Genomic DNA, 27,292 nt, shown 5'->3' with positions numbered 1-27,292 from the left:
ACATGACAAAGAAAGTAGGCTTGGCCGGGCACGGTGGCTCATGCCTGTAATCCTAGCACTCTGGGAGGCTGAGGCGGGCAGATTCTTTGAGCTCAGGGGTTCAAGACCAGCCTGAGCAAGAGCGAGACCCTGTCTCTACTAAAAATAGAACGAAATTGTATGGACAGCTAAAAATATATATAGAAAAAATTAGCCGGGCATGATGGTGCATGCCTGTAGTCCCAGCTACTTGGAAGGCTGAGGCAGAAGGATCGGTTGAGCCCAGGAGTTTGAGGTTGCTGTGAGCTAGGCTGATGCCACGGCACTCATTCTAGCCTGGGCAACAGAGTGAGACTCTGTCTCAAAAAAAAAAAAAAAAAAAAAAAAAGTAGGCTTTACTGAGATTACTAATGAAATGGTGGCACTCAGTGGTTTCTGATGCTTTGTTTCATTAGAAAGAAGGATGATGTAAGTTGTAACAGAGGGTTTATGTAATTGTTCTTTGTAGTTGCTCTCTTCAGTAGCACAAAGTGATTTGATCACCTTTTTAGTAGGTGAACTACACAAAAGCATTCAGCTAATGACTGAGTTAATCCAGAAAAAATTCAGCTGTTTTCTACCTTCTCCCTCCCTATTGGAAGAACTTTTAAGTAACTAGAGAGGTGTTTGGTCTTGTTAACCAGGAGGAGGAGTTTGAGTGTGCTAAGGCACTACTGAAATTGCTTCACCCTGTCTTGGCAGAATGTTCTCTGATGTTTGTAAAAACACCTTTCTTCCCAAAGGCTATCAAGTACTTCTCAAGGCCAGTAGGTAGAGAACCTTTTACAAATTCAATGTAGTTTATGTTGTAGCGAGAAGGCAGGCATCAAGATACACAAATAGAAGGGAAAAGAAAAGTCCTGAGGCCCAGCACAGTGGTGTTAGTGACTATACAGTAAACATGTTAAAGAAGTAAAAACTGAACCCTTGAAAGCATAACATGACTTGATTTATTAGACTATGATACAGAAGTCATCGTTTTCCTTATCTGTTACAGCTGGGTTCATATAGTAGGGGTCTGAGGTTTACCTTCCCTTACTACATGTTAGTTACACTAATTAGTTGTCTTTGCTTTTCTCATAAGGGTCCAATTTAGATCCTGGTTGCATTTTTATTCCTCCATAAATTATCTTCAACTTTGCTTGAGTTCTGTTGACATTGTGTCACTTTCAGTAGGCTTTTAAAAATTACCCCTTACCTGATCCCTGAGTCTAATGGATTAGTAATACAGATACTAACTGGGAAAGTGAAAATTTAGTGAGGAAAATATTTAACATAGGCAAGAAAACAAAATTCAGAATAGTGTGAAAGGTTAAAAAGAAACTTTAAAGTTAATAGTCCTAAATATTTTTTAAAACAAGCCTTTAGGTTTCTTCATTAAAGAAACTGGCTCAGGAAATTTAGCTTATTCCCAAAATTGGAGACAAATTCCACAGTTTGTCAGGATTGGAACTCTTAACCTCAGATTCCTTAGCCTTCTGATTTAGCTTCTAGATCTTACTGCTTTCCCTCAGGGACATGGCCTCTCCAAGCTGAAGGTTGGGAAAACTCGACAGTGAGAAATACCAGATTGTTGGTTTCACAGTCTTTTAAGGGAAATGCTGGAGTACCATTACCTAGGTAACAGAAAACAAAAATGGACAAAACATCTACAAAGTAGGAGGGTGAGAATAATTTCACAGTGATCCTTAAGAGGTAGACCAGAGGACAGATGAGATATTTTTCATTTCTATCTTCCTGAGTTCTTTATCCATATTTTATGTTGTGATTGGAAGTGTTGGAAATTTGAATGTTTCATGTGTGTGCTTAGAACCCTGAATAATACCTAATAATTTTTAACTTCCCCCTTTAATTTCTAACTTCTCTGATCATTTTATTAAAAATTAGTATTCTTTTTCTGATTATGAATATAATTTGTACTTAATGTAAAGAATTTGAATTTTAGGAAAAATCCACAGAAAATTAAAATCACCTGTAATTTCACCTCTTAGAGATAATTTATTTTAATATTTTATTGTGTTTTATACCAGTATTTTCTTTGTATGATCTATTTTTTGCATATTTGATATCATGCATATATTTTATATCCTACTTTTTTCTCTTAACAGTGTATTTTAACACGTTATTGAAAAAATATATTTTTTCAAATATATTTTTATTTTTAAATTTATTTTTTAGAAGAGATAATACGTTCTCTTGTTTCAAAATACAAAAAGTACAAAAGAAAATTCCACAAGATCCCTGTTAACCTTCCTCCGGGCTGCCCTGCACTAGCCATCTGGCCGACAATCATTGTCCCCTCCACATAATCAGTAAATATTTGAAACTCTTATGTATCCTTTCATACCTATTTCATGTGCATAGAAGTAAATGTGGAGGGACATTGAGATGTAAAAACTCTGCCATACGTGGAGTCCAAGAGATTTAGTTTAAAAAAATGCAGAGATGTTTTTGTGACTGGCGTAAGCCTGCAAAGGAAGTTGGCCAGGAGTTGGGGATCTGGAGTCAGTTAATTGTTTTATATCTGCATTGATACTATTGGTTTTTACTTTACTGAGACTACTATATGCAAATATTAATTGTTAATGACTAATTTAACATAACTTATTTAACCATTATCCTATTTTAGACATTGACATTTTTCAAAATTTAATGTTTATGTTAACAGTTTATTGATTTGTCTTTGTACACAAGTCTTTGAACCAAACTTCTTAATATTTCCTTTTGTTGAATTCCTAGAAGCATATGAAATGTTTTTAAAGGCCTGAGACGTAGTGCAAAATTGGTGCAACCTTCCTGGAAAGTAATTCCTGCCCCTAGTATATGAAAATATGGCTCAAAATTTTAAGTTTTACTACTATATTGCTAATTTGAACATAGTGAAATCTTTTCACATAAGTTTCATGTAGTACCTTAAACATTACTTGGCACATATTAAATGCCCTGAGTCCTATTGCCTTTAAGACCCTCTGTCCTTCAGAAACTGAGTTGTTTTTCCAGTGGTACTCCTTTTGATTAATGGCATATTTCCAAATGAATGAGGGAAGGGCAAGAGTATAGACTCAAAGCAGTTGGTCTTTCAAAGGTCAAATCCATGGCCATGACCTTATTTACAAATGTTATATTAAATTCTCTAACTGAAATAACCTGATGCAGACACTTAATGTTTTAGGTACTCCAAGAAGCATATAGTTGGTAACTTTTATCTCAGCTGTTTGTGCCTTTCTTCTACAGAGTATTAAGAAGGAATTGACCTTCATGAAAATTCTTTTGAAAATGATTTGAATATAGGTTTGTTTAGTTTTAGCTGGATGAGTGATTGAGGTGTATGTCTTATATAGTACTGTGTTAATGACAGAGTTATGTAGTATGGGATTAATTTAGGTATGTTCTGAGCGAAGTTTATTATAATGTTAAACAAAATCAAATTCAATAATGGCTACAAGAACTAATATTAATGACTAAAGTAATTTAAAACCTTTTCTTCAGGAAAAAAAGGACAAGAATAGGAATTAGATTATGAAAAAAATCATATTTTATGTAGACAATTAACCAGTTAACCAAATTTTCTTTTTATCATTTAGCCTTTTTGTTTAGCATGTAATATATAAACGTAAGCTTGTCTTGCTAGGTCAGAAAAGGAACAAACTTAGAAAAGAACAAAGTAGTTTAACTTTTAACAATGATTTAGAGCAATTTGAGAGTGAAATGAAAAAAATAATCCCATATCCAGTTAATACTCTGGAAGTTTGCAGAAACGTTTGAGTTAAATTTGGGTAGGATATAACATGCAAGTATCTTGCTCTGTAAATGAATACTAAATAATTAAGACATAAAGGATATGATATTATAGGAAAGTATAGCAATATTTTTGTCAGTTTTTGAAGTGTATGAAATTACTAGACACACTTTGTTTTTGCACTCAGTAAAAATCAGTTGTAGTCCTTAAATATTTTATCAATTTAGTTCGTGGAAACATGAATCACTGTAGATGACAATATTATTGTTAGGAGCTACTCTGTACTCAGGTTTGGTCTGAAGGATGATGACTCTTAATTATCTTGTTTTTCAGTTCTTATAACAGAATTTTTTTTACTGTCATTTTATGAATAATTGTTCAAAAAGGATAGAATTTGTACCATCTCTAGGGCAGTGACTGACAGCATAAAACATCCCCTTGCCTGGCTATAGTCTGTGTGCACATTCCAGTTTGTGCTGAAGTACATCATATTCACAATCGTAGATTTCCCCCCATGGTTTCCTTAGGCTTGACTATGTACAATTTTGTGTGTATTTGTAAATTTCAAGCATGCCCCTGAGTGAAGAAACCCAAGGCCTTTCTATTACATGTTTCTATGGGCCCATTTTGTCCAAGTGGTGAGTGACTATTCAATGGATGGACTTTGAAAGATAGGGCTAGTGACTAACAAAAAACGTGCTATGATATGTAAAGCAATTACCCTACCTTTAATATTTTCTAGTTTTGTAAAGACTTCATAGTAGTTTTCCTTTTTTATAGAAATTAAAATTTATATTCTTACTTTTGAATCTAACTTGATAACACGCTTAAGAATGAACAGTATCATGTGATTCCTGTTGAAATAGAAAGATACTCTATATACAGTCAGATTTCTTACTGTTTTGTTCAGTTCAGAAAGTTTTCAGTCATTCTTTTGTAAGTTCAACCTAAATCAGTTTAAGAAGACATTTTCAGTTATTTGCACTTTAGGTTATAATTTTGGTCTACACTGAAATTGTCATGCCAGTGTGTCACTTTGAGAGAGGCTTGATTTTGTAATGTATATTGGCTGACCATCTTTCTTTTCCTATAGCTTACCTAGCAATAATAACTTTTCTGTTACATAACGAGTAATATTATTCCATGTACCTGTGAGCATATTATATAAAATTATAGGTTTTTACAAAGTTGCTTTTCCTCCCTATTATCTCAAAATACTCTGCGTTTTTTCTTCGAACAAACTTATGAAACATGGTAAATCATTTGTTCGTTTTGCTGGAGAAGTAATTAATCGTGAAAAAGTTAATAACTCATAAAGATTCTTGGTAAAGTGAGATTATTACTATCCAAGTTCCAATTTAGTAGTTTTTTTTTAAATTACCCTGTTTCTATTATCTGTGTTCACCGTTACTGTTTTCAGTTTAATATATTTGTGTTAAAATATATCATAAGCTGTTTAAAGTACCATTTTTATGCTTTACTAAGTTGTCTTAGAATTAGGCAGTATATGTCTTATCCTGGCTTCTCTGCCTCATTCAGAGTCATGTAGGAAAGAACAGATATTGAGTTCTTCATTGGTGAACTGCAGGAATAAAAGTGAGGATGATAGATAGAGTAACCCATAAATTCTTTCAGATTAATTCTTTTTTTATTGTGGTAAAATATACATAGCAAAATTTCACTTTAACCTTTCATAAATATACAATTTAGTGACATTAAATACGTTCACAATGTTGTATATCACCATTCTATACCCAAAACTTTTTCATCATTTCCAACAAAAACTCTGTACCCATTAAACAATGACTCCCTTTCCCCTTTTCCCTAGCTGTTGGTAATCTGTGTTCTACTTTCTTTCTCTATGAATTTGCCTATTTTAAGTACCTTATATAGAAGAAATCATATAATATTTGTCCTTCTGTGTCTGGCTTATTCACTAAACATAATGTCTTCGAAGTTCTTTCTTGCAGCATATATCAAAATTTCATTTTTTATAGCTGAAATATATATAAACTACATTGTGTTTATTCATTCACCTGTTGTTGGGTTGTTTCTACTTTTTGGCTGTCATGAATAATGCTATTATGAGTGCAAATATCTGTTCAAGTCTCTGCTTTCTTTCTTTCTTTCTTTTTTTTTTTTTTTTTGAGACAGAGTCCCAGGCTGGAGTACAATGGCTTGATAATAGCTTGCTGTAACCTTGAGTTCCTGGGTTCAAGTTATCCTCCTGCTTTAGCCTCCTGAATTGCTAGGTGCATAACTAGGGCTATGGGTGTGCACTGCCCTGGTGGCTAATCTTTTTTTATTTTTACATTGTTTTCAGAGACTGAGTCTCCCTGTTGCCCAATCTGGTCCTGTACTTCTACTTTTCAGTCTTATAGATGGATACGTAGGCGTGGAAATATTGGGTATATGGTAGTTTTGTGTTTAACCTTTTGAGAAACCCCCAAACTGTTTTCACAGCAGCTGCACCATTTTACATTCTTCCCAGCAATGCACAAGTGTTCCAATTTCTCCATACCCTTGCAACACTTATTTTTCATTTTTTTGATTGTAGCCATCCTAGTAGGTGTGAAGTGGTATCTTATTGTGGTTTTGATGTATATCTCCCTAATGATTAATGATGTTGAGCATCTCTTTTCATTGCTTATTAGCCATTTGTATATCTTTCAAGAAATATCTATTCAAGTCCTTCTTCTGCATTAATTCTTAATAGATATATTGGTATTTTTCAAATTGTCAGTAATAGTGTTAATTATTATATATGTTAATCTTAACTCTAATAACAGTGACAATCATGAGCATGATGATAGTGATGAGGGCAAGTAAAACTCTTTGAGTACATATGATGAGCCAGACATGGTTTTAAATGCTTTATGCCTATTAACTGTTTAATCGTTATAACTACCCTATGAGGCAAATACTATTATTATCTTCATTTTATAGATGAGGAATTAGAGGCATAAAGATGCAAAGGAACTTGCCCAAGGTTATACAACAAGTAAGTGGCTGATGAGGCATTTGAATCCAGGCAGTTCCTTTTTAATCTGTGCTCTTAACCACTATATAATTTGGCTTCTCACAAATAAAAAATTCAAAAAGTTATAAAAGGCATTCAGTATGATATTTTTAAGTTTGAATCTTGATCCTGTAGTTTACCTATGAGCTTTATATATCACCATAACTATAAAATAATGAGATTTGTTTTGCTGGATAACAAAAGATGTCATGATTTTATAGAACATCTTCATCGAGTTGTACAAGTTTTCTTAACTGTAAATAACATGAGAAAGCTCTATGTGGGTGAGTGGTGTGAATATTTCTATATTTAAAAAAGATTAAAGCCTGTTAGCTCTTTAAAATTTATGTATTTTTAGCAGAATAAAAATATGAAAATAGTTTTTTCTATAACAAATATGTCTTTCTAGGCCTATTATTTATTTTGATCAAGCCAGTGAGAATACTGATATTTAAGAAACCATACAACATTAAGGACCATGAGTTGTGTTTTCCTGGGGCATAGCTTTATTTGGCATAATTATGGCCAATTCAGCTATAGGAAGTGAGTTACAGTCTTAACATTCTGATAAATTCATATATCTTTAAAAAAACAGATTTAGTAAGATAATTGATACAACAAACTATATATACTTAAAGTATAATTTGACATATTTTGAAATATGTAAATAACCATGAAACCATTACCACAATCAAGAAAATGAACATCTACAAAGCTTCTTTGCGTGTCTTTGTAATCCTCCTCTCCTTCCCCTACCCTACCACCAGAGAACCACTAATCTATTTTCTGTCTTTATAGATTAGTTTGGATTTTCAAGAATTTTATATACAGCTGTCCCTTGGTATCTGTTCCAGAGAGATTGCTTCCAGGATCCTCCGCAGATAACAAAACCCGCATATACTCAAGTCCCTTTATATAAAATGACATACTGTTTGCATATAACCTACACTCATTCTCCTGTATACTTTTAAATCATCTCTAGATTACTTATAATACCTAATATAATATAAATGCAATGTAAATAGTTGTTATACTATATTTTTAAATTTGCATTTAGTGTTTTATTTTTTTCTGGAATATTTTTGATCTGCAGTTTGTTGACTCTGCAGATGTGGAATTTATGGAGGGCCAACTGTAAATAGAATCATGATATATAATCATTTCTGGTCTGGCTTCTTTCATTCAGTATATTTGGAGATTCATCATGTTGTTGCGTGTATCAACAATTAATTCCTTTGTATTGCTGAGTAGTATTCCATTGAATGGCTATTCCACAATTATTTATCATTCACCTTTTGATGAACATTTGGGTTGTTTTTAGTTTTTGACTGTGACAGATAAAGTTATTGTGAACATTTCTGTAGAAGTCTTTGTATATATATATATGCTTTTATTTCTCTTAAATATTTCTCCAGGTATCTAAGAGTAGAATGGCTGGGTGATTGGTAGGTATATGTTTAACATTTTAAGAAACTGTAAATTGTTTTCCTAAGAGATTGTGTCATTTTCCTACCAGCAGTGTATACAAGTTCCAGTTCCACATCATCACCTAGCCTTTTCAAGAGTCTAGATGAGCCAATTTTAGCCATCTAGCCAAGAGCTAATTTTAGCCATTTCAGGGGGTATGTAGTGATATCCGTTATGGTTTTAATTTGCATTTTCTTAATGACTAATGATATTGAATGTCTTTTCATGTACTTATCAGACATTCATGTATCTTTAGAGAAATGTTGAATCTTTGTCCATTTTTAAATTGGTTTTATCTTGTTTATGAATTCTTCATATATTTTAGATATGTGATTTATCAGATATTTAGTTTGCAATCATTTTTCCTATTTTGTGGCTTGCCTGATTCTCTTAGAAGTGTCTTTCAAAGAATAGAAGTTCTTAATTTTGATGGTTGATTTATCAATATTTTCTTTTGCTTTTGTGGATTGTATTTTTGGTATTTTATTTAAGAAATCATTATCTACTCCAAGACACAAAGATTTTCTTCTAGGTTTTCTCTTAAAAGTTTTATAATTTTTGCCCTATATTTTTGCTCATTTTGATTTTATTTTTGTGTATGTTACAAAATAAGGATTGAAATTCTTCTTTTCTTTCTTTTTTTTTAACATAGGGATATCTAATTGTTCTAGCACCATTTGTTGAAAAGACTATTTCTGCACTCAAATCATCTGCATCTTTGTTAAAAATCAAATATATATGTGAGTCTATATCTGGGCTATTATGTTCCATTATTTTGTTGTCTATCTTGACTCATAAGCATACTATTTTGAGTACTATAGGTTTATAATAAATCTTGAGATCAGATATAAATTCTTCAGCTTTGTTTTTCTTTTTTTTTTTTTCTGAGACACAGTCTTACTCTGTTGCCCGGGCAAGAGTGCTGTGGCATCAGCCTAGCTCACAGCAACCTCAAACTCCTGGGCTCAAGCAATCCTACTGCCTCAGCCTCCCAAGTAGCTGGGACTACAGGCATGCGCCACTATGCCCGGCTAATTTTTTCTATATATGTTTTTAGTTGTCCAGATAATTTCTTTCTATTTTTAGTAGAGGTGGGGTCTTGCTCTTGCTCAGGCTGGTCTCGAACTCCTGAGCTCAAAAGGTCCTCCCGCTTTGGCCTCCCAGAGTGCTAGGATAATAGGCGTGAGCCACCACGTCTGGCCTGTTTTTCTTTTTCAGAGTTACTTTGGCTATACCACAAACTGTTGATGTCCAACGGATAAGCCCTGACTACAAATTTCACAGCAAACCTCTTCTTATAAATGGTGTAGCCAAATCTGGGGATGCTTGTTTAACCTAAATAAGTCCCTAAAATACTTTTTTCTTGTCTTTAAAGATACTGATTTTTGATAAGCAAAGTCAGTTTTTCTAGATTTAGATTGAATTTCTTAGGCTCCTTACCAGCAGCTACTAAATCATACTAACTCTTAGGTGAAAAAAAGTTGTTTTGCTAAATGTGCAATAGGAAGTGTGTTGGGAGCTGGCAAGGGTGCTGAGTTGGGCCCATAAGGTACGTGTTGTAGAGCAGGCAGGGCAATTATGCCTATATCTGTTGGTCCACCATAGATATTTTGAGAGAAAAGAAAACATATTGACTTAGGAACAAATATGTATGTTGGCAGTTTAATATAAGGCAAAATTATTTATGGGCCCTATCCTAATGATACTTACAGTTTTGTCAGGGAGGAAATTGTTAATCAAGTAAACATAAAATAAGATAAAATTACAACTCTAACAAATATTGTAGAAGAAAGTATATGATGTCTTAAGAGTGTATAACTCAATGATCTAATTTAGTGTAGGAAAATAGGGAAGACTTTCTTGGGAAAGTGGCATTTGTACTGAGACCTAAAGGGTGAATAGGAGTTGACTAGGTAAAGGGGTTAGTAGTGGGTGAGTGTTCTAGGTGAAGAGAATAGCATGTGCAAAGACTCTGGTGTTAGCAAGCATGGCAAGTTTGAGGAACTTTGAATAAAGGCCAGAGTGGCTGAAGCACAGTGAGAGAGTATATGCTGTAAGAAAAGGCTAGAGAGAGCTATGTCAAGGATTTGGGTCTGGAAGGTGATGCCTTGTGTCTTTGCCTTCAAAAAATCACTCTGGTTGCAGTGTAGAAGACAGATTCATGTGGAGCAGGGAGACCAGCCAGGAGGTAGTTTCTGTAGTTTGGGTAAGACATGATGGTATAATAATTTGGGCTAGGGAGATGGTGAAGAAGAGAGAAGTGGACAGATTTGAGAGATACTTAGGAGGTTAAAATCAAATCAATAAAGCTTGGTGAGGGAATGGATATGAGGGCCAGGGAGATATGGGGAGACATGGGGAGATATGTCAAGGGTAACTTCTGGTTTAATGGTGAATGAATATTGGAGGAATGTTGGTACTATTTACTGAAATAGAGTTTTTTCCCATAGTGATCTGGAAGCATTTTTCTTCCAAGGAAATGAATATTTTTTTTTCTTTTTTTCCCCAAGGGAAATGTGTATTTTATTTCTGGATGTTTCAAAATCCTAGTCATCCTTTAGGACCAGCACAAATAGAACTTCTTCCTTGAAGTCTTTCTTGACATCTCTTTGCCTGCTTTCCTTCATGGCTAGAAATAACCTTTCCCTTCTCTGAACTTATATTAAACTTGGCTTACATTTCTGTTATGGAACTTTTTATCATCTAACTTGTTGTATTCTACTTATTTGTATAAAAGTTTTATTTCCTTTACTGTATTGAAAACTGCTACTTGAAAGACAGTTTTATTTATTTTAATAGTTTACAACTAGGAGTAACTGTTTCTTTGATGAAAATATACTATAGCCTTATGGAGGTGGGAGTTCCATGAGGGAGTGTGCTCATTTCAGTAAATCAAAACTCTTATGCACATTGAGACATCTACATACAATAAGAATTCACTAGGCTAGTATCATGGTAGGAAGGTCTTTTATGATTCCATTATTTAAATCATTAACCATTATTAAACATTCTTGTAAAAAAAGAGAACTACTTCAGTTAAATGTAAATGCTTTTGCTTAAAGCTTCTTAACAAAATAGGTTGTTAATTTTTATAATTTTTGATTTAATTCATCAGACTGAAATTGAAGAGCTAAACATGGACTTATGTAATACCTAACATTTGTATAGGGCTTCATAACTACTCAAAACATATTCATGCAGAATATATCTCATTCCCTTTTCGTAACAGCCCTGTTAAATAGGTAAGACAGATATTATTGTTCTTATTTTACAAATCCATATATGGAAGAGCACTTTTTAAGACCTTGGAATGAAACTATTTTGTGTTTACAAAGATCAAAATATTCCCTTTTACTTTCTCTAATAGAGTTAACTGGAAGCATTTGAGTAATAAAGTAACTGATGCTGTTGTAAATGTTAATTTGTTTTTTGGTTGTTGATTTGCCTTGAGTAGTTTTTTGGGCTATCATCACAATCAGATGTAATTTCTGAGATGTACTGAACTCTAACCATTCTGTTTAAGTGTTTTATGTGTTTTAATATTTTAGTTTAAAAAAGACCTTAAATTTGTCTTCCAAGTAACTCGTAAAATTGCATTTTGAAATAGATTTATTTATGTTTAAAAATAAAATATACCACGATTGAAGGAAAATAGCATGATCTCGTGAATAAAGCACAATTAGAATTTGGAATATGCCATGGTCTGAATGTTGGTGTTCCCCCCAAAATTCATATGTTGAAACTTAATTGCCAATGTGATAGTATTAAGAGGTGGGGAGTTAAGGAGGTGATTAAGTCATGAATAGGATTAGTACCATTATAAAAGAGATGCAAAGGAGCTGTTCATCTTTTCTGCCATGTGAGCACTCAGCAAGAGGAACCATCTATGATGCAGAAAATGAACCTTCACCAGATCCTGAATCTGTTGGCACCTTTATCTTGGACTTCCCAGCTTCCGGATGTGTGAGAAATAAGTTTCTATTATTTATAAATGACTCAGTCTAAGGCATTTTGTTAAAGCAGCCTGTATAGACTAAGAATATAATAATATGATTCTTTCATGTCCTTTTAACTTGTTATAGAGAATCAGTGCAGGATCGCAGTAATCTCCTTTTCCCCCATGTTTTCATAAATTACTTGTTTCATAATGCATTTTCAAGTTTTTCCAAGTGAGTGTTATCAGACTTTCTAGTCTTTAGTTTTTGAAATCTATCCCTAACTGCTTTATGAAAATCAATGTTTTCTTTTTATAAGATCATCTTTGGAAGTTTTATGAATTAATTCTTTCTTACATCTTGTTCCAGTTTCCTCTTAATGCTTCTTTTAAAAAAAGTTCTATTTTGTTCACTAAGCAATTAGAAATTTATATTTATGTAGTATTTGGACATACATGATATACATTTTCCTTAATGTTCCTCATAGCAACTTTGTGAAATAGATAAGGTTACAGATGAAGAAACTGAGGCTAAAATAGATTGTGACTTACTTAGAGGCTCTAGTCCAGTGTTTGGTTCCTCTCTACTAATAGAAATCAGGTAGTTGTTCTTTCTCTTTGTCATTCGTTGTCATTGCACTCTTCCCTCCCCCAGTCCCTGAACTCTCTGCTTTGTTCATGTTACTCTGTACGTAGCTTAAAACAAAAACTTACCTCCACTTTTTTTTTCTTTAGCATTTTCCACTGATGTCACCTTATTTTTGGTTTTAGTCTTCCTGGTACTGTTTTTTTGTTTTTCCTTTTTCTGATTTTCTTTGGAAGCTTTTGCAGATAGATGTTCTTTAAGAACTAAGCCTGGCTCCAGGACTAAGTCATTGTTAGACTACCTCGTTTTTATTTATGGTATTCTGTACCTTGAAGACAAAGGCTACCCTGAGTCTTCTCAAAAGAGCATGGAATCCATGGAGCTGACTCCTGTTATTACTGCTGAGATAATCAATGACTGAATGTACCACCAGCCTGAGATTCATGAAATATTCATCAGAATTGGTTTGGAATGTTAGGTGAGTTGTGGAAACATCAGTGTGCTTTATCAGCAGTCTGATTTTTGTCTGGTATAGGAAAAAATATTACAAGTATGGGATTGTCCATGTGTCTTTTTTTTTTTTTTAAAGACAGGGTCTCACTCTGTTGCCTGGGCTAAAGTGTAATGGTGTCATCATAGCTCACTGCAACCTCAAACTCCTGGGTTCAAGTGATCCTCCTGCCTCAGCCTCCCAAGTAGCTGGGACTACAGCATGCACCACCATGCCTTGCTACTTTTTAAATTTTTGTAGAGATGGAGTCTCACTGTTGCCTAGACTGGTCTCAAACTCCTGGCCTCAAGTGACCCTCCTGCTTCAGCCTTCTAAAGGGCTAGGATTACAGGTGTGAACCACTGTGCCCAGCCTCATGTGTCTTATAAAGCCAACCTCAGAGTTGAGAAAATTGAGCATTTTGGGAGGCACATTAAGTCGAAAGGAAAAAAATGATGCCGTCACCTTTGGCCATGCATGGGTCAAAAATAGAGAAAACACAGCTGGGCGCGGTGGCTCACACCTGTAATCCTAGCACTCTGGGAGGTCGAGGCGGGCGGATTGTTTGAACTCAGGAGTTCGAGACCAGCCTGAGCAAGAGCGAGACCCTGTCTCTACCAAAAATAGAAAGAAATTATATGGACAGCTAAAAATATATATAGAAAAAATTAGCCGGGCAGGGTGGCACATGCCTGTAGTCCCAGCTACTCGGGAGGCTGAGGCAGAAGGATTGCTTGAGTCCAGGAGTTTGAGGTTGCTGTGAGCTAGGATGATGCCACGGCACTCACTCTAGCCCGGGCAACATGGTGAGACTCTGTCTCAAAAAAAAAAAAAAAAAAAAAACAGAGAAAACAAAACCTATATGGCCATTGGTTTAAATATTTTCAGGTCTTCAGACTGTCGTAGGAGTGTAGTAATTATGATTGAATATCAAAAATGACACAAGAAGTCATTTGTCTCTTTGCTTCTTAGTACATCAACTTAATATGTGTCCAGGAAGAAAATAAATCAAAAGACTGAAAAAATAAAAGAACTGACTGTACTATTTGTTAGAGGCAAGTATGTTTGTGGTACATGAAAGCCTTTATCAAAGAGCTAGGATTTTCATAACTAGTAAAGAAGTTTTTGTTTTTGGTATGTCTTATATAAAATTATAGCTGGGATAAGTGTAGTTTTTACATGAGGGAAAGATTAATGGTATGGATTTTTCAAATTTTATAGTCTAGCTATTATTCATCATGAAATGAATCTGTAATATTTACTTTCCATTTTTCTGCTCACACACTACTGTGGACCATTTTAATTATATAGTATTTAAAATTTATTTTTAGATCCTAGATGAGTTGACCAGAGGCTATGGGTAATATCAAGTATGGTGTAGTCTGTGGAGAGAGAATGCTAGAATTTCATGATAATACTATATAACATGTTTGCTAAATTAAGCACGTCCACCAGTGTTTTACAAAGTGATTCCTTTAGATCATCTACATAAATATCACCTGGAATGCTTGTTAAAAATGCAGATCCTTGGACCTATCCCTCCTCCATCTCCCACCAATCAAAATCTCTGGGACTGTGCCTGGGAATTACATTTAACAATCACCCAGGTAATTTGGATACATATTAAAATTTGAGCTCTTCTGATATAGAAGATTCAACATGTTACCCATATTGCTCTCCTGTTTAAGATGGTTAAATGAGGAGATCTTTGAAAGTAGGGGAGAGCAAGGGTATCTACTTTCAATTTAAGAATCAAATAGATTTTTAGAATTTTAGAACAGAGCTAATACATCATTGTAGAATTTCATTTATTAGTTTCTCTTGAGGAGAAAACTTGGACCTGAATTTTTTAATTTCAGGGTCTTGAACACCTAATGTTTGTTTAAGCACAGTAGAAAGTATTGTAATGCTTCTAAAAACTGCATTTCAGTTCCTGTTTATTTGAGGAAATATAGATAAGCTACATATTCAACTTGCCTCTGGTCTCCACTTCACTTCACTGCCCTTTCCCCCAGTGCTTTTCCAGATGTCAAGTTTTCCAAAATTGGGCTTGAATTAAAAAATAAAAAGAGAAGTAAGAGAAAAAATTGCTGTTTTTTATTCAATCCGGTATGAAATTTGATATTAATGATATATCTGTCTGTGGCAGGATTTCTAAACTTTTTACCCCCAAAAGAAATATTCAGAACCCCAGAAAATGAAAGTAGACCTGCTCTGGTTACCCCCGCCATAGATGCTCCTGAGGCATTTCCCAGGCACTCGAGGGCCTTGTGTATAAAATTTGAAAACCACTAGAGAAGAGGTTGCTATTATTTATTGAATTATGAGTAGAAAAAATAGGGAAGAGTCTGAAGTACTTTCAAAACTGTTTAATCCTTACAGTCGTTGTTCTCAGACTGGGGGAATTTGCCCTTCTGGGGACATTTGTCAAGGTCTGCAGAAATTCTGGTTGTCACATCTGGGGGAGGGGAGCCACTGATACTTATGGGTAGAGCCAACTGATAAACATTCTACAGTATATAGTGCCCTCACAGCAAAGCCTTATCCTGCCCCAAATATCCAGAGTACCTAGTTTGAGAAACGCTGCCTTAGAGAATCAAGTTTTCTAAAATATAACTTGGTTTGTTGTTCATGTTCTCTGTAAATAAGAGTTTAGTGGACAAGAGGCAAACGTTTTTGTAAATGAATAGCTTGGTAAATTGTGGTTATGTTACTCTTCCATTAGGGTGTTTATTTTGCAAAGATATTTTGATTAAACTTAAGTTTTCTTTCAAGAATTTTAAGTAAGATCTTTAATAAGAAAATATTATTTGTATTTTTTGTATGACAACCTATTAGACATACATGTATGAGACAATAGCTTCTTTTTCAGAATCACCCCTTCTCCCTTTTGCGAGGGGTTCTCTTATTTTATGATGAGCTTCTGGAGAGGTTCTCTTATTTTATGACCAGCTTCCATCAGTTGATTTGATTTTTTTAAACAAATTTTGAATCAGCTTTATTGAAATGGGTTGACTTTTTTTTTTTTTTTTTTTTTTGAGGCAGAGTTCCGCTCTGTCACCCGGGCTAGAGTGCTGTGGCGTCAGCCTAGCTCACAGCAACCTCAAACTCCCGGACTCGAGCAATCCTCCTGCTTCAGCCTCCTGAGTAGCTGGGACTACAGGCATGCATCTCCATGCCCGGCTAATTTTTCTATATATATTTTTAGCTGTACATATAATTTCTTTCTATTTTTAGTAGAGACAGGGTCTCGCTCTTGCTCAGGCTGGTCTCGAACTCCTGAGCTCAAACAATCCGCCCACCTCGGCCTCCCAGAGTGCTAGGATTACAGGCGTGAGCCACTGCACCTGGCCTGGGTTGACTCTTTAAACGTGGAAATATTTCTAGTTTTAGAATTTCGTTTCTCCATAAGATTGTTTCCATTAATTAAGTATCATTTTAATTTGGCACAAGGAGGTACTATAAAGAGATAAAAAACTTGAGTTTGAGAATGTGATATCTCAATCTTGGAGAAATTATCTCCTACCCTCTTTCGGTTCTTACTAATTGGCAGTCATAGAATACTGGGAGACTTAGTGCCTAAACATCAATTTTAACAAGTAGAAGCTGGGTGTAGTGGCTTATGCCTATAATCCCAGTGCTTTGGGAGGCCTAGGCAGGAGGCTCACTTGAGGCCAGGAGTTCGAGACCAGCCTGGACAACATAGAGAGACCCCCTTCTATACAAAAAATAAAAAAATTAGTGGGGCATGGTGGTGGGCACCTGTAGTCCTAGCTACTTTGTAGGCTGAAGTGGGAGGATGGCTTGAGCACAGGAATTGGAGGTTACAATGAGCTATGATCACACCAATGCACTCCAGCCTGGGTGACAGAGTGAGACCCTATCTGAAGGGGGAAAAAAGTACATTAAGGAAGTTCTGATCACCCAAAATGCTTCCTTCAACCCTATTTCCTCTGAAGAGGATATGTAGCATTTTGGTCAATTCCTGTAGCATTATATATTTAGTAAGTGTACCACATTTCAAATCATTTTTGCTTTATATTTTAGGGGAAATTGAAGTATCTGACTGGTAAAGATTGTTGAAAATATATTTTACTACCTTACCTAAAATTTCTTTCACTAAGTTTTTCCTAAGGAATTAGGATGGTATCTCTTCATATGCAGTGTAGAATATATGCTTATTAACCTGGGTCAGTTGGGAATCTGATAAATAGGAATGGCGTTTTAAAAAATCTTATAGAAAATTTAGCACCTCAAAGCTATGTGTGTAGAAAACAGTAGGCAGCTAACTGCGATACTATAATTTCACACAGTTTTATGGTCAATCCCAATGGTTGGTTAACACAGGTTTTACCTATGTTTATTGTTTTATTTCAGCATTAAAGTGGTAGAAATTTTATTAAATAGAAACAGAAGGCATTTGAAAACAGTAATTTTACATGCAATGGAATGTATTATCATCTTGTTTAATCTGACATTTGCTATTTCAGTGTATTGAGGAGAGTACTTTTGAGTTCACACTGGATAGAAATTGCCACTTTTATCTGGTTACTGTGATTTGTAAGGTAAGTTCCCAATGAGGAAATCTTATGACAACTCATTTTTCAGTTTGTTGCTTACTGTTTACTATGATTATTTCTAATGTATTGCCATTATGAATTCATGTTATTGTCTTTGGAAATAAAGTGCATATTTGGAGGACAAAACTAGAAACATGATTTCCACCTCTGTTCTTTTATCAACAAGGTAATACCGAAGATGTGGTACAAAACTAGATGGTCAACTGTTTGTCTAACATGTTGAATGCTTATTAAGAATACTTATTATGGAAGTAGAAATATTTAAGTTGATTGTAGTATTCTAACTTTTTTGTTGTGTATTGAGTTACAATTTACAAACAGTAAATATTATCCGTTTTATGTGTACAGCCCTATAAACTATGACAAATGTATATAGTCATGTAAACTCCCTCCACAATTAAGATAAAGAATATTTCCCTCATGCTCCTTTATAGTCAGTCTGCCTTTCCTACCCCCAGCTGTTGGCAACAACTGATCTGATTTCTGTCCGTATACTTTTGCCTTTTGTACAGTGTCTTATGAATGGAATCATGGAGTATGTAGCTTTGTATGTCTGGTTTCTTTAATTTAGCATGATGTTTTTAAGATTCCCTCATTTTAAATTTTGAAATGTTTTTATGTTTTAGTGTTTCATTCCTTTCATTGCTGAGTACTATTCTACTATATGAATACTATGGTACATTTACAAGTTGATGGATATTTGTTTTCAGTTTTTGGCAATTATGAATGTACCTGCTGTAACCATTTTGTGCAAGTTTTTGTGTGGGCGTATATGTTTATTTTTCTTTGGCAAATACTTAGGTATATTGGATTACTGGGTCATATGGTAAAGAGCATGTTTTAACTTTATAAGAAATTGACAAACTGCTTTCCAAGGGGACTATTCTCTCTCGCTCTCTCTCTCTTTCTGTATATAATGTATATAAAGCTATTTTATATAGAAATATATTCTATATATTTAAAATATAAATATATTAAGTATATTTTATATGTGAATATATATAGAAATAAAACATATAGTGATAAAATATATTAATACATAAAACTTACCATTTTAACTATTTTTAACTGTGTAGTTCAGTGACATTAAGTACATTTACATTGTTGTGCAACCACCACCACCATTCATCTCTAGAGCTTTTCTCTTCTCAAATTGAAACTGTATGCCTATTAAATAATAACTCTCCATTCTCTCCTCCCCGCCACCAGCTCCTCACAACCACCATTGTATTAATATTTTTGGTCTGTATGCATTTGACTACTCTGGGTACCTCATACAAGTGGAATCATACAATATTTGTCTTTTTTGCATGTGGATTATTTCACTAAACATAATGTCTTCAAGGTTCAAACACATTGAAGCATATGTCAGAATTTCATTCCTTTTAAGGTTTAGTAATCCATTGTATGTGTATATCACATTTTGTTATCCATTTATCTGTTGATGGACACTGGTTATTTCCACCTTTAGGCTATTGTGAATAATGCTGCTATGAACGTTGGTATACAAATAATTGTTCAAATTTCTACATTCAGTCTTCAGTGTTCCTAGGAGTGGAATTGCTGGATCATATATTACGTTTATGTTTAATTATTTGTGGAAACGCCATACTGTTTCCCACAGTGGCTATGTCAGTTCACATTCTTACCAGCATTCCAGTTTTTCCGTATTCTTGCTAATAGTTGTTTTTTGTTTTTTTATTTTTTTGATGATAGCCATCATAATGAGTGTGAAGTGGTCTCACTGTGGTTTTAATAGTAAAAGAGTTTTTTATGTTATGAAAATATGTCTAAAATTTTTATATTTTTGCTACTGAAATTAGGAATTTAAATTATTTTTCAAAAGAATAACTTTCCTCTATTCTGATAATCTATATGATATTCTAACCATTTTTTTTTCTTCTACCTTCAACTTTCCCATCTAACCAGTTTAAAATTACATTGACCAAGGTTTCCTGCTTTCTTACACTTAGTAACTGGAACTATTGAACAGATGCAGAACAAACAAGTGAAAAATTTGTTCTGTGACTTAGTTATTTTCCAGTTCCTTTTCAAGTATATTGAAAAGTAGGGATATATGATGCTACATTTTAGACTTATGGAGTAAAACATCTTGAAGAATTTACGAAGATATTCTAGAACAGTAGAGTGAGTGTTCATTGTTCACAAATTGTATGGTGATGATAAGAGAAATTGTATTGCTGGTACAGCTACACCTTTTTTTTTTTAAAGCCAATTGGCAGATACCTGAACATCTACTAAAGGTGCAAGGATGAGTGATAGGTATTGTAGGGACACAGATAAGTATAACTAATATTTTTATAATGCTTACTATGTGCCAGGTACTTTTTTTAGCACTCAGAATTTATTACTTGTATAAGTTTTACAACATCCATATGCTGTTACCTCTGCAAATGAGAAAACTGAGGCATAGAGAGGGTAAGTATCTTTGCTAAGGTCACAAAGTGAGTGGTGGAGCTTGGATTTGAAACAAGGTAGTGTGGCTCCAGAACTTGTGTTATTTTCCTGTACTCTGTGCTGGAATGCAGAAGATGTGATTCCCGTGCTGTCAAATAGCCTGTTGTTTTTTCACAATGACAAGTCTCAAATACATGTGAAGATATATAATGTATATTTTTAAAAGGCTATAGAGTGTAAGTAAATGCTATAAGTAGGAAGATTATTTGTCTAGATTGGCATCTAGATTATTTGTCTAGACTACAGCCATATTGCATGATATTGAGCAGCTGGGATGGGCTATGCACTATACATGTGCACTGCATATTGGTAAGATTTAAAGAAATACCATTCTTTAATAAAAATCTTTTAGCCATGTACATATAGTTATGTTGAATAGTTTATTAAAATTCACTTGTTTTTGAAATCTATTTAAATAGAAACATGAGAAAACTTCAAGAGTACATTTTACATACAACCTAGCTGCCTTTTTAAGGGATTTCTACTTGCACTACCCTTTGAAAGTTGTTCATCGTAATCCATGGAAGGTGATGGGGAGAGGGAAGAGAAGAAAGGAGCAGTGACATTCATTCACATCCCCAAAATGACTTTTATGAACATGGTTTTAATGCTTCAGGTCTGTGCTCAGAAACAGGGTGTGTCATTTATGACAGGGTGTGACATGTCAGCATACTGTCATATCCACTCTGCTGCCTCATGACTTCTCTGAGTAAAACTGACTCAGTGGTTTGAGACCTGGCCTTACAAGCATAAGGGAAGCAAACACCCACCTAGAACAGATAGAAGATTAATACTATCTTTCCTTCTGAGATACTTAAGATCACAGTCTAATTCTTTGACCCTTCATTTTATTGTTGCTTTTGCCTCAATTATATTGTGACCTACAGATTATAGGTTGACTCAACCTATGATTAATTCTAATATTTCCAGAATGTAGAATCTGCCACAGTATAGTGGTTTGAAGAAACTTATCAAAGATTATTCATGTTTTTAAAGTAGCATTTCTTCTAGCATTCACTATTATGCAGTACTTAATGATAGTTTAACTTCAGTATTTTCCCTTGGCTTTAAATTATTCTTGTGTTTTAGTGAGCTACATAGTCTGTTAAAAATTAGGCAGCAGGAAAAAAATATTTTCTATTCTGAAATGGAAACATTTAAAGGCACAGAGAAGTGGTAATCCCAATCCCTTTTTTTTCCTGTGAGAATAAAAAAAACAGCATTAACTCTTTCCTTGCCATTTAAAAAATAGTATAAATCATAGTTTAGCATTCCTTTGTCATAGATAGTGCTTTCTCTGTTTTTTAAAATTTCAGGGATACATTATTTGAGAAGAGCACATTTTTGCAACTTAATATTTAAGAGAATTATCTGATATAAATGAAACTCAAGATTTACAGAGGAAATGGAGTGAACATTACATTTCATAACTCTGTTACTTTTAGGCTGGAGTTATATTCCTCTAGTTGTTATGTTTAAAAGGCTTTTAGTGTATTTGTTTGTTTTCTCCATACTTACTCTAAATCTAGACGTTTTGTACATACACTTCCTTAGCCCATAGATATATTTCCTCTTCAATCTCTGATCAGGAATTGTGTATAACTTCCGTTGAATTCTGTGATTGTTACTTTGTTTCTGAAGAATAGTATTTACTGTGAATGACTAGTGGAAAAAGAGGGGGCCGGATAGAGAGCGTTGCCTCTACCCACTAAAACACATAAACAGTTAGGAGGAAGCAAATGATTACTGTAGTGGCTAAATCACGCTATAGAAAACCAGTGGTGAAAAATGTCTCAGTTTTCTGTGGAAGATATTTCATTTTGTGGAACAACATTGAAAGAGCCTTTAGAGATACTCTAGTTCAGTTCCCTCATTTTCACATAAGGTTCATCAACCCAGGTTTTTTTTTTTTTTTTTTTTTTACTTCAATGAAGTGTTCTTTCTATAATACTACCCACTTATTTCTGATCTCTTTGGTATCTAAAAAATTTCCCTTTGAAAGCCTCAGAATTCAAAAAAATTGATCCATAGAGAAATTGCTTATTGCATTTTATAAACAAATGAAGTACCTATCAATTTTTATTTGAAGTCAGGTAAGTAAGAGTTCCAATCCTGGTTCTTCCATTTATTAATTAACAAGTTACATAATCTCTCTATGTCTCATTTCCTTGGTTTGTGATATTGAGATAATGTAAATCTATTTGTTAGCTTGTTGTGAGGGTTAAATGAATTACTTAGAATCTCAAATTGGTAACATTACAACACAGAGAAGAGAATCACATTTTTGTGGTTTGAAACATAATGTTCTATACATCTTTTCTGTTAAACATCTTTATTAAGGTGTAATTTACTTACCATAAAATTTCCTCATTGTAATTGTGTAATTCAGTGATTTGTAGTAAATTTATAGAGTTGTGTAACCATCACGCCAATCTAATTCTAGAACATTTCCATCACCCTCTTAAGTTCCCTTGTATCTGTTTGCAGGTGATCCCTACTCCCAGCCCTAGGCAACCACTGATCTACTTTCTGACTCCCTAAATTTGCCATTTCTGGACATTTCATATAAATAGAATCATACTATATGTGGTTTTTGTGACTGGCTTCTTTCACTCACCATAATGTTTTCAAGGTTCATTCATGTTGTAACACGAATTAGTACTTCATTCCCATTTATGGCTGAATAATATTCCATTGTATAGATATACGATACTTTGTTTATTCATTCATTAGTTGATGAACATTTGAGTTGTTTCCAGTCTTTGGCTATTATAAATAATGCTGCTATGAATACTCATGTACAAATTTTTGTGTTAACATACATAAGTTTTATATGTTATGAGCATACACATACTTTATGTGTTAAGGTATATATGTTTCAGTTCTCGTTGGTATATACGTAGGAGTGGAATGATTGGGTTGTATGGTAACTCTATGTTTAACCTTTTGAAGGAGTGCCAAACTGTTTATACGGCAGCTATATCATTCTGCATTCCCACCAGTATTGTATAAGGGCTCCAGTTTCTCCACATCCTCCCCAACACTTATTTTCTGTTTTTTTTTTTTTTTTTCCTATTTTCTGTTGCCATCTGAGTGGGTATGAAGTGGCATCTCATTGTAGTTTTAATTTGCATTTTTCATGATTACTAATAATGTTGAGTATCTTTGAATATGCTTATTAGACATTTGTGTATCTTCTTTAGTGAAATGCTAATTCATATATTTTGCTCATTTTTAAAATTGGGCTGTCTTCTTGTTGAGTTATATGAATTCTTTATTCTGAATATAAGATCTTTACAAAGATGTGATTTTAATATATTTTCTCTCAATTTGTGGCTTGTCTTTTTGTTTCTTGATGTGTTTTGAAATACAAAAGTTTTTAATTTTGATGAAATCCAGTTTGTCAGTGTTTTCTATGATTCACGGTTTTGATATCATATCTAAGAACTCCTAGTTAATCCAAGGTCATTAAGATCTTCTCCTATATTTCCTTTAGAAGTTTTATAGTTTTAGCTCTTAAATTTAGGTCTGTGATCCATTTAAAATTAATTTCTGTGTATGGTATGAGGTAAGATAGAGTCTCGCTCTGTTGCCCTAGCTAGAGTACAGTGGGATCATCATAGCTCACCGCAGCCTCAAACTCCTGGGCTCAAATGATCTTCCTGCCTCAACCTCCTGAGTAGTGGAGACTACGGGTGTACACCACCATACCTGGCTAATATTTCTGTTTTTTTGTAGATACAGGGTCTCACTCTTGCTCAGGCCGGTCTCAAACTCCTGGCCTCAAGTGATCCTCCCGCCTTGGCTTTCCAGAGTGCTAGGATTATAGATGTGAGCCACCGCACCTGTCCTATTCTGGAATCATTTTTAAAAAGACTATCTTTTCCTTGTTGAATGGTCTTGGCATTTTTTGTTGAAAAATAATTGACTGTGAATGTAGGACTATTTGTGAATGTTTGATACATGTATGTATATTGAAACACATTTTTTTCTTTTTGACACTAGCACAGTGAATTAGAATAATTAAAACACCAGGACTCATTAGCAAGATTTATATTTTAGAATTAACATAAGTGTTAGTATTATAATTTTCCCTTTTTATGGTATACAGACATTTGCATAATTGTAGAAGTAAAATCTTCATTTCAAATATAGAACCAGTCTTTTCCATATTATATCCAGGAGTTTGAGGTTGCAGTGAGCTATGATCACACCACTGCGCTCTACCTGGGGCGACATAGCAAGACTCTGTCTCAAAAAAAAAAAAAAAAAAAAAAAAGATACCAAATGAGAGTTCTGAATACCAAGTTAATTATCTAGGTTGTCAGTTTATAGATTTTTATGACTACTGTTCTTTTGTACCTCTGTATTTAAGCATTTTCTTCTACTAAAATAGTTTCCTTTTAAACAGAGAAGCAATATAGTGTAGTAGAAAAATTGTGGGCTTGGAATTAGACATATTTGGCTCAAATCTTTGCTTTACCTATGTGACCTGGGACCAGCTACCTAATCTCTAAACTTATTTCCTCATCCAAAAGAGTAGTATCCATCTCTGAGGTTTATTGTAAAGATTAAATGAAATCATGTGAGGAGTCGCCCAGTGTTTCTTAGATACTCATTAAATCTTAGTTAACTTCATTTTATTCCTTTCTCTTGAAGGATGAAAAAATAAGGCAACCATGAAAGGTTTCCCTGAGGAGATATATTTAAACAGAGACCTAAAGGTCTAGTCCTGTCCAGCGGATGGGGATGATAGATGCAAAGTTCTAGGTGAAAACAAGCTTGACAGTTTTAAGAACTAATTGAAGGCCTTTGTGCCTTGATGTGGTGAGGATAAGATTGGAAGGGGTGGGTAGGAGCCAGATCTTAAGCCCCTTTGAGGTTGTGATAAGCATTTATTTGTATTTAATTCTGAGTATAGTTGAAGCCATTGGAGAGTTTAAATCCACAAAGGCTGTAACTCCAATTTCCCATATTTTGAGACAATAAACTACAGTTAACCCTAGTGGAGGAATTTATTTTTCTTTTTTTACTCTGAATCTTGGCATCTAATATTTATTACTTGGGTTCAAGATTTTATTCTTTTTTCAAAAGCCAGAGAATAAACTTTTGTGGAGGAGATCTAGGAACCTTTCTCAATAAGAACTTTTTTCAGGGACTGAAATAGAACCTTTTCCTCGTCTCTGTTTTGCTTCTGCTCCCAGAATTGACTTATATTTTCCTCTGTCCTCTTTCTTCCAATTACTGCATTTTTAAGGAAGTTGGTGATTGAGAATTTGAGGTGATTTCTGCTGTCTCCCTCTGTTGTTTTCCTATGGAGTATTGCATAGTTTTTACTGTCTGCTAAGCAAATTTTCTGGAACACTTCTAAGCCACATATTCTCCTATCCCCCTTTTTTCTGTTTGTGTGAACAGGATTCTATTTTGTGTGCTTCTGTCATCTGGAGTATATAGTAGGGCATAAGATTGGGGGCTAATTTCTCAACTTCTCTTAAATTTTAAATGACTTTTTGAAAGTTTGGGAATTTCATTTCACAGAGTGAAAAATCTTGTTAGTACTTTTAGAAGGAGAGTCAGCCCCAGATGCTGACTGATGCTTTCAAATAATCAACAAAACAAGAGTTAATGATTTTTTGAAATGCTTTGTTTGTGGCCAAAAAAATCATGGTTACAACTTAGATGCTTTGGTTAAATGTGTACCAAATACTTACTTTTTTTTTAATTAAGGAAGAATGTATTAATGTGTCTAAAGTAGATACTGTTTTTATTCACCATTTCTGCTTCATACTTTATAGGGATTGCTCATAATCCAATGAGAATGGCTAGAGGGAAGGTGTTCTGGATTGCCAAAGGCATTGTGGAGACAGAGATGCTCTCACTTGTCTTCTGCTCAGTGCTTTCTAGAAGCACTTAGGAGAGGAGCCAGGTGTGTTTCCCACCTTCTGTTAGCTATGCAGAAGGAAGAGGAAGATGACTAATATTTAATGAAGCGTTAGTGTGTTGGATAGTATATTAGATATTTGATTATTAATATCTCATTTAATCCTTTAATGAGACACTAAACATATTTTAATATATAGATGATATTTTTCTCTAGGCATTGAGGTTTAAAATGATTAAGTACCTTGTTCATGGTCACATATCTCTTCAATAGTACAGTCAAGCTTTGAACCTAGGTCTGTTTGATTCTGAAACCCTGTCTGTCTGTCCTTCCTTTCTTTTACCTTCCCTTGCCCTCCTCCCTGTCTTTTTTTTCTTTCTACTTTCTTATTATTTCTATTATATATAATTTACATAATAGCTCTTAAAGCTGGTTAATCTACATTTCCTGTCACTCTTATATTTTCAACAAACTTTCCATATGAATGATAAAGTTAAAATTAAGGTTAAATATTTTTAGATACTTGAGTTAAGAATTCAGATTATTGTAGGAATAGAAAAATGGTGGTTGATGTCTTCATTTGACTGCACAGGTAGAGAATCTTTTTGGAATTTGAAGATATTTTGGCCACCTTTATTAAAAGAAAAAAAGGAAGAATAAACATTGATAATCATGCCAAAGTTAGTAATTCTTCTCAAGTTCTCTGAAAGTGTCAGATAAATGACATCATATACTTTTGTACATTGCTATCATAAGGGTGATTCTTTTGTGCCTCACATGGATATATCTCAAATGTAAAAGTTTTATACAAAATACTTTTTCAGAATAGTTCCATGAATTAGAATTGATTTTATCATGCACACTCTCTAATGCATTATAGACATCATTGTGTTGATCTTTTTTCATAACAGAGAGTGATGGTAAGATTGTATTTGTCAGCCATATAACCTTGAGCAAGTTGCATAGTGTCTTTAGCTTTAGAGATGAGTTCTTTCATCTCTATAATGGGATGAAAATGCCCTATTTAATTTGATGCTGAGCTGCAAACTACTTTTTCACATTCTGAGTGCTCTAAAATCAGGGTGCATGTTTGTGATTTC

General features: G+C 34.0%; 1 protein-coding gene across 3 annotated transcripts in view; it reads left to right on the top strand.

The window, feature by feature from the left end:
* Positions 1–27,292, top strand: part of RASAL2 (RAS protein activator like 2) — a 358,050-nt gene that overhangs the window by 6,555 nt on the left and 324,203 nt on the right. Inside the window, exon 1 of one of the 3 annotated variants that reach the window (XM_045547283.1) lies at positions 17,661–17,818. The exons of the other annotated variants lie outside the window; for them this stretch is intronic. The gene's annotated coding sequence lies outside the window, so the exon portion shown is untranslated. Of the gene's footprint in view, positions 1–17,660; positions 17,819–27,292 lie in introns of those variants that run through there. 3 annotated transcript variants of the gene reach the window in all.

This window comes from Lemur catta, chromosome 3 (assembly GCF_020740605.2).
Source record: "Lemur catta isolate mLemCat1 chromosome 3, mLemCat1.pri, whole genome shotgun sequence".
In the NCBI taxonomy this organism is placed as follows: Eukaryota; Metazoa; Chordata; class Mammalia; order Primates; family Lemuridae; genus Lemur; species Lemur catta.
Note: the sequence above shows the minus strand (reverse complement) of the source record. Positions and strands in the feature narration are given on the sequence as shown.